Below are 9,192 nucleotides of genomic sequence, written 5' to 3' on the forward strand. Positions count from 1 at the left end.
CTGGCATACTGTTTGTCCTGAGACTGATAGTAAAGACAATAATAATAATATCTAATGTCTGTTCTATACTTAGTACGTATTAAGCACAATTCCAAGCATGCCATAAAGCATTATCTCATTTATACAACTTTTAAAGATAAGACCAATTATTATTACTACTTCATAGATGAGGACAACAAAGCAAAAAGCTTAAGTAACTTTCAAAAATATGCAGTCAATAAGCAGAAGATTCAGATTTCAAATCCAGGCAGTGTGATTCTAGGACCCATACTCTTAACCACAAAATGAAATGATAGGGCCCAAGGAATTTCCTGAATCCTCCATTCTCTCCCTTATCTTGCATCCTCTATCCAGTCCTGCCACAATGTGACCTTCTCAAGAGGCCTACGCCAATTAACACACTGAAAATTGCAGCATACATGTCCACCAAAATTTGTTATTCCTTACTCTGACTTTTAGGGCCCAGAATAAATCACTCACACTCTGGACACCTCATGCCTTAGCTTTCCGATTGGAAGCTTCCTTAGGCTGATCCTGAGTGAGCTATAGTCAGTGTGTTTTGAGGAGTTCCAGGTCTTCATGACACCTAGCTTGTATGTTTTTGTAATACTTTGTGTACATAATATCATAAATATATATTATCTGTCTCTTTAGGAACCAGGTGAATCTGCCACTTGCACTTTTTAGATTGGGCTGTTGAACTAGTGATTAATCTTCATGTGCAAGTGATACAATATAAGCTTAATGAAAGAATGGATAGTTTATGATAAAAATCCAGGTGTTCTCTTTTCATGCTCAGATATGCAATCAAACTTGTTCTGATTGATTTTTTAACTTGTTGAGGAAAACCTTATACCTAATCTCTGATGTGGAAATACCGCTTACCTACAGGTAAGAAATTCTGACTTTGGATAGAAAGATGCTAGTATTTTTGTAGTGTTTGTACTACTTTTAGAATTGTTATAATAGAAATAATTCTGGGCTGAAATTCAATCACCTGGGTTCTATAAATAATTCTAGTGCCAAAGAATTGTGTGACAATAAACATGTCATTTTTCTTACGCTAGCCTCAGATTTTTCTTCTATAAATGTAGGTAATTCAACTTGGATGATATCTAAGTTTCTTACCAATTCTCAAATGTATTTATTATCTGAAATACTCACATAAACTCGAATTTAGTGATCCTAATAATTGCATAGGGTAATTGCATATTTATGTGGCTTTACATGAATTATAAGTAGGGTGACTGTTTTTGTTTGCATTGAATAGTCCCAATTTGCAACATCTCCTTATAATTATTAACAACACCTCCTTTTACTCTCAAAATTGTCCTAGATTTTATAACAAATTATAAATCACCCTAGGTTTAGCTTTATCTTTAGACTATGTAGTGTTATTCCACATGTATAAAAAACGTAAGTCCACACAAAAATCTGCACGTGGATGTTTATAGAAGCTTTATTCATAATTGCCACACTTAGAGGCTACCAAGATGTTAGTCAGTAGGTTAATGAATAAGCAAATGATGATACATTCAGATAATGGAACATTATTCAGTGCTAAAAAAGAAATAACTTATCAAGCCATGAAAAGACATGGAACAATCTTAAGTGCATATTAGTAGGTGAAAGAAGTGAATCTGAAAGTGCTGCATGCTGTATAATTTCAGCTAAATGACATTTTAGAAAAGATAAAAATATGGAAACAGTAAAGGATCCATGGCTGCCACGAGTTAGTGGGGAGAGAGGAGGAAGAGGCACACAGGTACTTCAGGGAAGTGAAACTATAATATTCTTTATGATAATATAATCATGGATACATGTTATACATTTGCAAAAACCCATAGAATGCACAACAGGAAGAGTGAACCCTAATGTAAACAATGGACTTTGGGTGATAATCATGTGTCCCTGCAAGTTCATCGATTTTAACAACAGTACCACCCTGGCCTATCTGAATCTAAGGATCTCTCCTGCTGCTTTTGAAACTGTTAATGTCAGATACTCATTACTATAGTTAGTAAAGAAAGACAGTTTCAAAATACACTGTAGCTCTCATATGATGCTTATGAGAATATGAAGTTTTATGGCTTTTGAGGAAACTAAATGGTAACATATACATTTAAGATCCACATACACTTTGACCCAGTGATTCCGTGTTACAGATCAATTCTAGAAAATAATCACATTATATAAGAATATAAACATATACACAAGTACATTTGAACTATGTTTGTTGATTTGATAGGCTATTCATTATATGAAGAAAATTAATAGGCATGCGTTAGGCATGCATATGATCCCATTTTTATAAAAATAAACAGGATAAGGAAGAAGATGATAAAAAATAAAACCCATATGAAACTATCAAACTATCAGTAGTGGAATATTAAAAGAAAATGTAGAAAATAAAATACAATCAATAATATTACAGGGTAGGCATCCCTAATTCAAAAATCCAAAGTCCAAATTGCTCCAAACCCAAAACATCCTCAGTGTCAACATGCCGCCACAAGTAGAAAATTCTACACCTGACTGGATGTGAAGGGTTGAAGTCAAAATGCAGTCAAAGCTTTGAAAATGGCAAACAGGAGGGCCAGGCATGGTGGCTCACGCCTGTAATTCCAGCACTTTGGGAGGCCAAGGCAGGCAGATCATGAGTTCAAGAGATCGAGACCATCCTGGCCAGCATGGTGAAATCCCATCTCTACTAAAAATAGAAAAAGTAGCTGGGCATGGTGGTGTGTGCCTGTAATCCCAGCTACTCAGGAAGCTGAGGCAGGTGAATCGCTTGAACCCCGGAGGCGGAGGTTGCAGTGAGCCGAGATCGTGCCACTGCACTCCAGCTTGGCGACAGAGCAAGACTCCGTCTCAAAAGAAAAGAAAAAAAGAAAAAGAAAATGGCAAACAGTAAATGAAAAGGTGCTCAACATCACTGATCAGAGAAATACATATTAAAACTACAATGAGATATCATCTTACTACAGTTAAAGACGTGGCTTTTATCCAAAATACAGACAATAACAAATGCTGGCAAGGATAGGGAACCTTCATACACTGTTAGTAAGAATGTAAATTAGCACAATCACTATGGAAAGAGTATGAAGATTTCTCAAAAAACTAAAAATAGGACTACCATATGATCCAGCAATCCCACTCCTAGGTATATATCCAAAGGAAAGGAAATCAGTGTATCAAAAAGATAGTTGCATCCCATATTTGTTGCAGCATTATTCACAATAGCCAAGATTTGGAACCAACCTAAGTGTCCATCAACAGATGAATGGATAAAGAAAAGGTGGTACATAATACACAATGGAATACTATTCAGCCACAAGAAAAAGAATGAGATCCTATCATTTACAAGAACATGGGCAGAACTTGAGGACGATATGTTAGGCGAAATAAGTCAGGCACAGAAAGTACTCTTTCCATATTCTTGTTCATTTATGGGAGCTAAAAATTAAAACAACTGAACTCTTGGAGATAGAGAGTAGATTGATGGTTACCAGAGGCTTGGAAGGGTAGTGGGGAGAGGGATGAGAAGTGTGGAAGGTTAATGTGTCCAAAAATATAGTTAGATAGAATGAACAAGATGTAGTATTTGATAGCACAACAGGATGACTACAGTCAACAATAATTTATCTTTGTACATTTTAAAATAATTCCAACAGTATAAGTGGAATGTTTGCAACATAAATAATAAATGCTTGAGGTAATAGATACCCCATTTTCCTTAATATGATTACTTCACATTGCATGTCTAAATCAAAAAATCTCATGTACCCCATAAGTACATTTACTATGTACCCATAAAAATAAACCATATATATATATGTTTAATTGTATATATTATATATAACTCAAAAGAAAAAATAAGAATTTGAATTATTAATCACTAGTATTAGTATTAGGTTTTTATTCATTTTCTCCCAACTTAATAAAATCAGTGTTTTGAGTTTCTTGTGGATATAAGTTACTTAACATGATAGCTGACAAAGTAAGAAGTTGACAAATATAAATGCTAAATATTATGATACCATATAATAAGAGAAAAATATAAGAAAACTTTGGACCACCAGCAACCTTGCAAATATTACCACTGATATGAAACCAAAATAAGACTTTTCTCTGATGCAGCATACATAAGTATCTGTTGAATGTGGTATGAAACTACAGTAATAAGATAATAGTTAGCAGGATTGTATCAGGAACTAAATGAGAAAAGGGCAGTAGGAACAAATGAATAACAATAGAGAACAGACAAGTAATATAAAGTAATGTACTGTTTGCACCGACTATCCAAAGAAACAAATGCAGGAATTGAGTCTTCCTGCTTTCCAGTGGCAACTTGAAAAAAAAGGAATCTTGGGAAACATTACAAATAAAATGTTACATATCCTGAAAATGAATTATTTATAGGTTGTTACTTTGATCATTAATAAATATAGTCACACATGAATTTAGGTGGATGATTTAATTTGCCAATTTTGCTTAGCCACTGTCCAACTACCTCATTTGTAGAACAGAATAGGGAAGGAGTTCTCTTGGGGGGAGAGGAGGGAATTATCACTATTTATATGCTGTGCATTCTGAAAGAGTTACATAATAAGTTTGGAAGAAGCTAGTTTTCATTTTGGGCAAGTATAATGCCAATTCTCAGGCTCAAGCTTTACGAGTTTCTATGAAAAGAGGACCAGCAGTTTTTACCCTTTAATAAATCATTTACTTTAAAAGATGGAAAGAATAATTTAAAACAAAGATATAAGTTCTTCATTTGTATAAAAATGGTAATATTACCTACATATAGGGTTCTTATTAGGATCAATTACTACAGTCCACATAAAAACCATTAAGAAATGTTATTTATTAATATTATTGTTAAATAATTATTACTCCTTAGTTTCCACCTCAGGGTATTTCCTAAGTCCTACAATGCAGTGTATATTTGATTCTGTTTCTATTTTGTCTTTACTTTTGTTATTGGCCCTTCTGTTTGTTGATAAGATTTTCATGAACTTCCTGTAAGTGGGCTAATCGACCTTTCTCACCAGCTTCAAGGTAGAAGCATGACCTAGGCCTAACACTGTCAATAAATTCCATGCCTCTGGCTACTGTGATTGTTTTAAGATAGGCAATATGACTAAAAGCAAAGCTAATCAGAACAGTGAGAGTTTTTACTAGAGTCACGGGGAAAGGGATTCATTGAATTTGAAATTGAATTTGAATTTGAATTTGGGAGCATGTAGTGTTGAAGCTTCTGCATTCACCTTGCTACCATCCAGAGATAATATATTTGAGATTGAAGTTAACGCAAATGAGCCAAAATAAAGCCAAAAATAAAGTGAGAAGCTGGATGCTAATGGGTGTTTGAGATCCATGAATCAAACTACACCATTAGACTGTTGGGATATGTGGGCCAATAACTTTCTTTTGTTTCAGCCAATTTTTAAATTCATTTCTCTCCTTGGGACAATTATATCAGACCCTGCCCTTGGCCTATCCTCTGTAACCTGAGTCCTTCAGTGAGATTTCCAGGAATATGATTAAAAAATAAAATCTTCTCTGAAATTTTACCAACTGCAGAACTCTAGATATTCTGATATTTCCACACAAATCTTCAGTGTATCGAGTGGTTCAAATATCAAAACTGAGCAAATAGAACTGACTATATTGGCTTTTTGAGGTTATTCGTTGTCATGCCTTCAGCAACACACACACACACAAAATTGAGAGCTTGGCTTCAAAATAAATATGCAAACAACTATTATTTACATGAATAAATAAGTCATTTCATTATGTTGGGAAGTTTATTCTTTATTATAGGAAGTAAAGCAAAACTCAGCAATAGTACGTTCCATAATACTCTGGTAATTAACTCCTGATACATCTTTAAACTGCTAGATACATAGATTTTACTCTGATGAAACAGAACTGCATTTGATATGTTATTGGAATATTTGTGCATAGCTATGTAAGTTGAGACCATTATCAGGAACCAGTCAAATTCAAGTGATGCTACAGTATTTTAAAATTATTTCTCTTGGAATCCTAGCATCAAATGGTGGGGCTAGGTCACAGTTTGAGTTGGTAGAGAAAACAGGCATAATAGACTTGCATTGAGGCAGAAAGGAGGATGAGGTGAGTTAAGGACAGGGAAAAAAAAGAGGCTGAGAGGTGATCACTGACTTTAGTAGTGTTAAAAATGCCAAGGGCAAGATTCAAGAAGGAGAGACATAAAATCAGGAGACTGAGGTTTCTCGTCGCCTGGAACAGACTGTTTCCTGTGGTGGTTCTTCAGCACTCTGGATAGCTCCCAAGATACATAAGCGCTTGAACTAAACCCAAAGCTTTTTCTGTAAGGCCTTTTGCCCTATAACTCAACCATCCAACTGGCCCTTTCCCATTAAACACAATATTCTGATCATCCAAGTGATGTTACTAGTTTTGCTAAACTCAGTTTCCGTGGTCTAGAGATAAACCACAAAAGTTTTTTATCTTCACATCGCTTGAGAATTTGTGTCTTAGTCCTCTTTCTGCGTAGCATCTACAAGAAATGTCTTTTTTTTTTTTTTTTTTTTTTTTTTTTTTTGAGACAGGGCTTCACTGTGTAGCTCAGGCTGCACTGCAGTTGCACAATCACAGTTCACCACAACCTCAACCTCTTGGACTCAAGAGATCCTCCCACCTCAGCCTCCCAAGTAGCTCAAAATACAAGCATGCACCACGATGCCCACCTAAGAAATTATCTTATAGATATTATGTTAGGATGAATAGGCAAGGATGAAAAGATAAGGATGCACAAAGATATTTGTTAGAAGATTGTTTGAAATATAAATATTCCAAAAACTTGAATCTTCATCTATGGGAAAATAAATATATAAATTGTAGTATATCTATATAAAGAAATAGTATGTTGTAATGAAATATAACAACATATACACAATGATATAGAATAATTTCCAAAATATACTATTAAGATAAGTTTTAAAGATGGAAAACAAAAGAGAAGTGCTGCAGAGTAGTGTGAACAGTGTATTTCTACCTATGGAAAAAGATTAATATGTTTTTATATGAAAATAATATTACTAGAAGGATAAATAAGAAACTAGTAATAGCCTCTAGGAAGAAGATCTATTGAACTGTTTGAATTTTTACCATGTACACATATTATGTTTTCCAATAAAAATGCTGTTTATACATGCATTTTAAAAGTAAAATTTAGAGGAATAAAGAGTTGAGATCTTAACCATTATGCTCCTTTGCAACCTCCATTAATAGAGATAGTAAGCTCTCATAAAGCTGAGCCATTGGGCAAAGATTCCTGTGGTTCATTGCTATTTTTAAGTCCTTTCCTCTAAACTTAAAAAAACAGGTTGACTCACAGAAACAATATTCAGTTATTGGCAAGTCTAATTCTGTATATTCAAAATCTTGTTTATGACTCTTCAAAGTGATTAAAAGAACACTCTTCAGCAGTTCCCATGAACTTTCAGAGAAGCAGTAATACGGGAACAAAAGTCACAGACATTTATTCCAGAACACATCATTCTGTGGTTAACTTGGTTAAGATCTTCCACCCATAGAAATCAGATGCCAGCAATTTCTGAGAATTTCATCCCTCTCAAGAGTACATAATGATTGCAGGATCAATCAGTGTCTTAGAAACCTGAAAAACTTGGAAAAAGAACATCTAATGTGACCTGCAGGGGTGGAGAGGGAGGGTTAGACTGTGTGCTTATAACCAAGAAAAATCAATTCATCTTTAAGCATCACTTATAATAAAGAGAGGAAATTCATATCTAAGAGGCCTTTTAACTCTAATAAGGGACATGTATGAAGTGTTCCTCAGATTTAAGTTTGAAAATAAGTTCCGAGTGGCCAAAACACCCACTTATTTACAGAAAAATTCAAATTTTAGAGGAGAAACATTTACTGGTCCACCATGAAAGCGGAGTGTCATTTCTATTTCTTGTCATACTTGTGGAGAAAATTGTGATTTGCCCAATAGGGAGTTAAAAAGATGAATTTGCAGTTACTGAACTCAGGCAGTGGATCTTCCAATGAGAGAAGCTAGTCAAGAGGTACAAGATAGACTCAGATAAAGGCTAAATTAAAATATTCAAACCTGCCAAAGACTCATAAGAGGAAAGATATATGGTAATATTCTAGTAGTGTTTATCTCTAGTGAGATCATATCTTAAACTATACTTGAGTATATCATATGTATATAATATATATTATCTAACGTAGTATATATAATATATATATTTTCTGGAGAATACAAAAAAGATGTATATATCCTTTTGTGTATATATATCCTTATATATATCTATATATCCTTTTATATATCTATATATCTTATATATATCTATATATCTTTTATATATCTATATATACTATTTATAAATTATATAATATATAGTATATATACAATTTATATAATATATAGTATATAAAATATACTCAACTATAGGTTATGATCTACCAGAATATTATACTACTAGAATATTACCATATATCTTTCCTCTTATGAGTCTTTGGCAGGTTTGAATATTTTATTTTAGCCTTTATCTGAGTCTATCTTGTACCTCTTGACTAGCTTCTCTCATTGGAAGATCCACTGCCTGAGTTCAGTAACTGCAAATTCATCTTTTTAACTCCCTATTGGGCAAATCACAATTTTCTCCACAAGTCTGACAAGAAATAGAAATGACACTCTGCTTTCATGGTGGACCAGTAAATGTTTCTCCTCTAAAATTTAAATTTTTCTGTAAATAAGTGGGTGTTTTGGCCCACTCGGAACTTATTTTCAAACTTAAATCTGAGGAACACTTCATACATGTCCCTTATTAGAGTTAAAAGGCCTCTTAGATATGAATTTCCTCTCTTTATTATAAGTGATGCTTAAAGATGAATTGATTTTTCTTGGTTATAAGCACACAGTCTAACCCTCCCTCTCCACCCCTGCAGGTCACATTAGATGTTCTTTTTCCGAGTTTTTCAGGTTTCTAAGACACTGATTGATCCTGCAATCATTATGTACTCTTGAGAGGGATGAAATTCTCAGAAATTGCTGGCATCTGATTTCTATGGGTGGAAGATCTTAACTAAGTTAACCACAGAACGATGTGGTTTTTATCTATCTATCTATCTATCTATCTATCTATCTATCTATCTATCTATCTATCT

The sequence above is a fragment of the Piliocolobus tephrosceles genome, chromosome 4, assembly GCF_002776525.5.
Source record: "Piliocolobus tephrosceles isolate RC106 chromosome 4, ASM277652v3, whole genome shotgun sequence".
In the NCBI taxonomy this organism is placed as follows: domain Eukaryota; kingdom Metazoa; phylum Chordata; class Mammalia; order Primates; family Cercopithecidae; genus Piliocolobus; species Piliocolobus tephrosceles.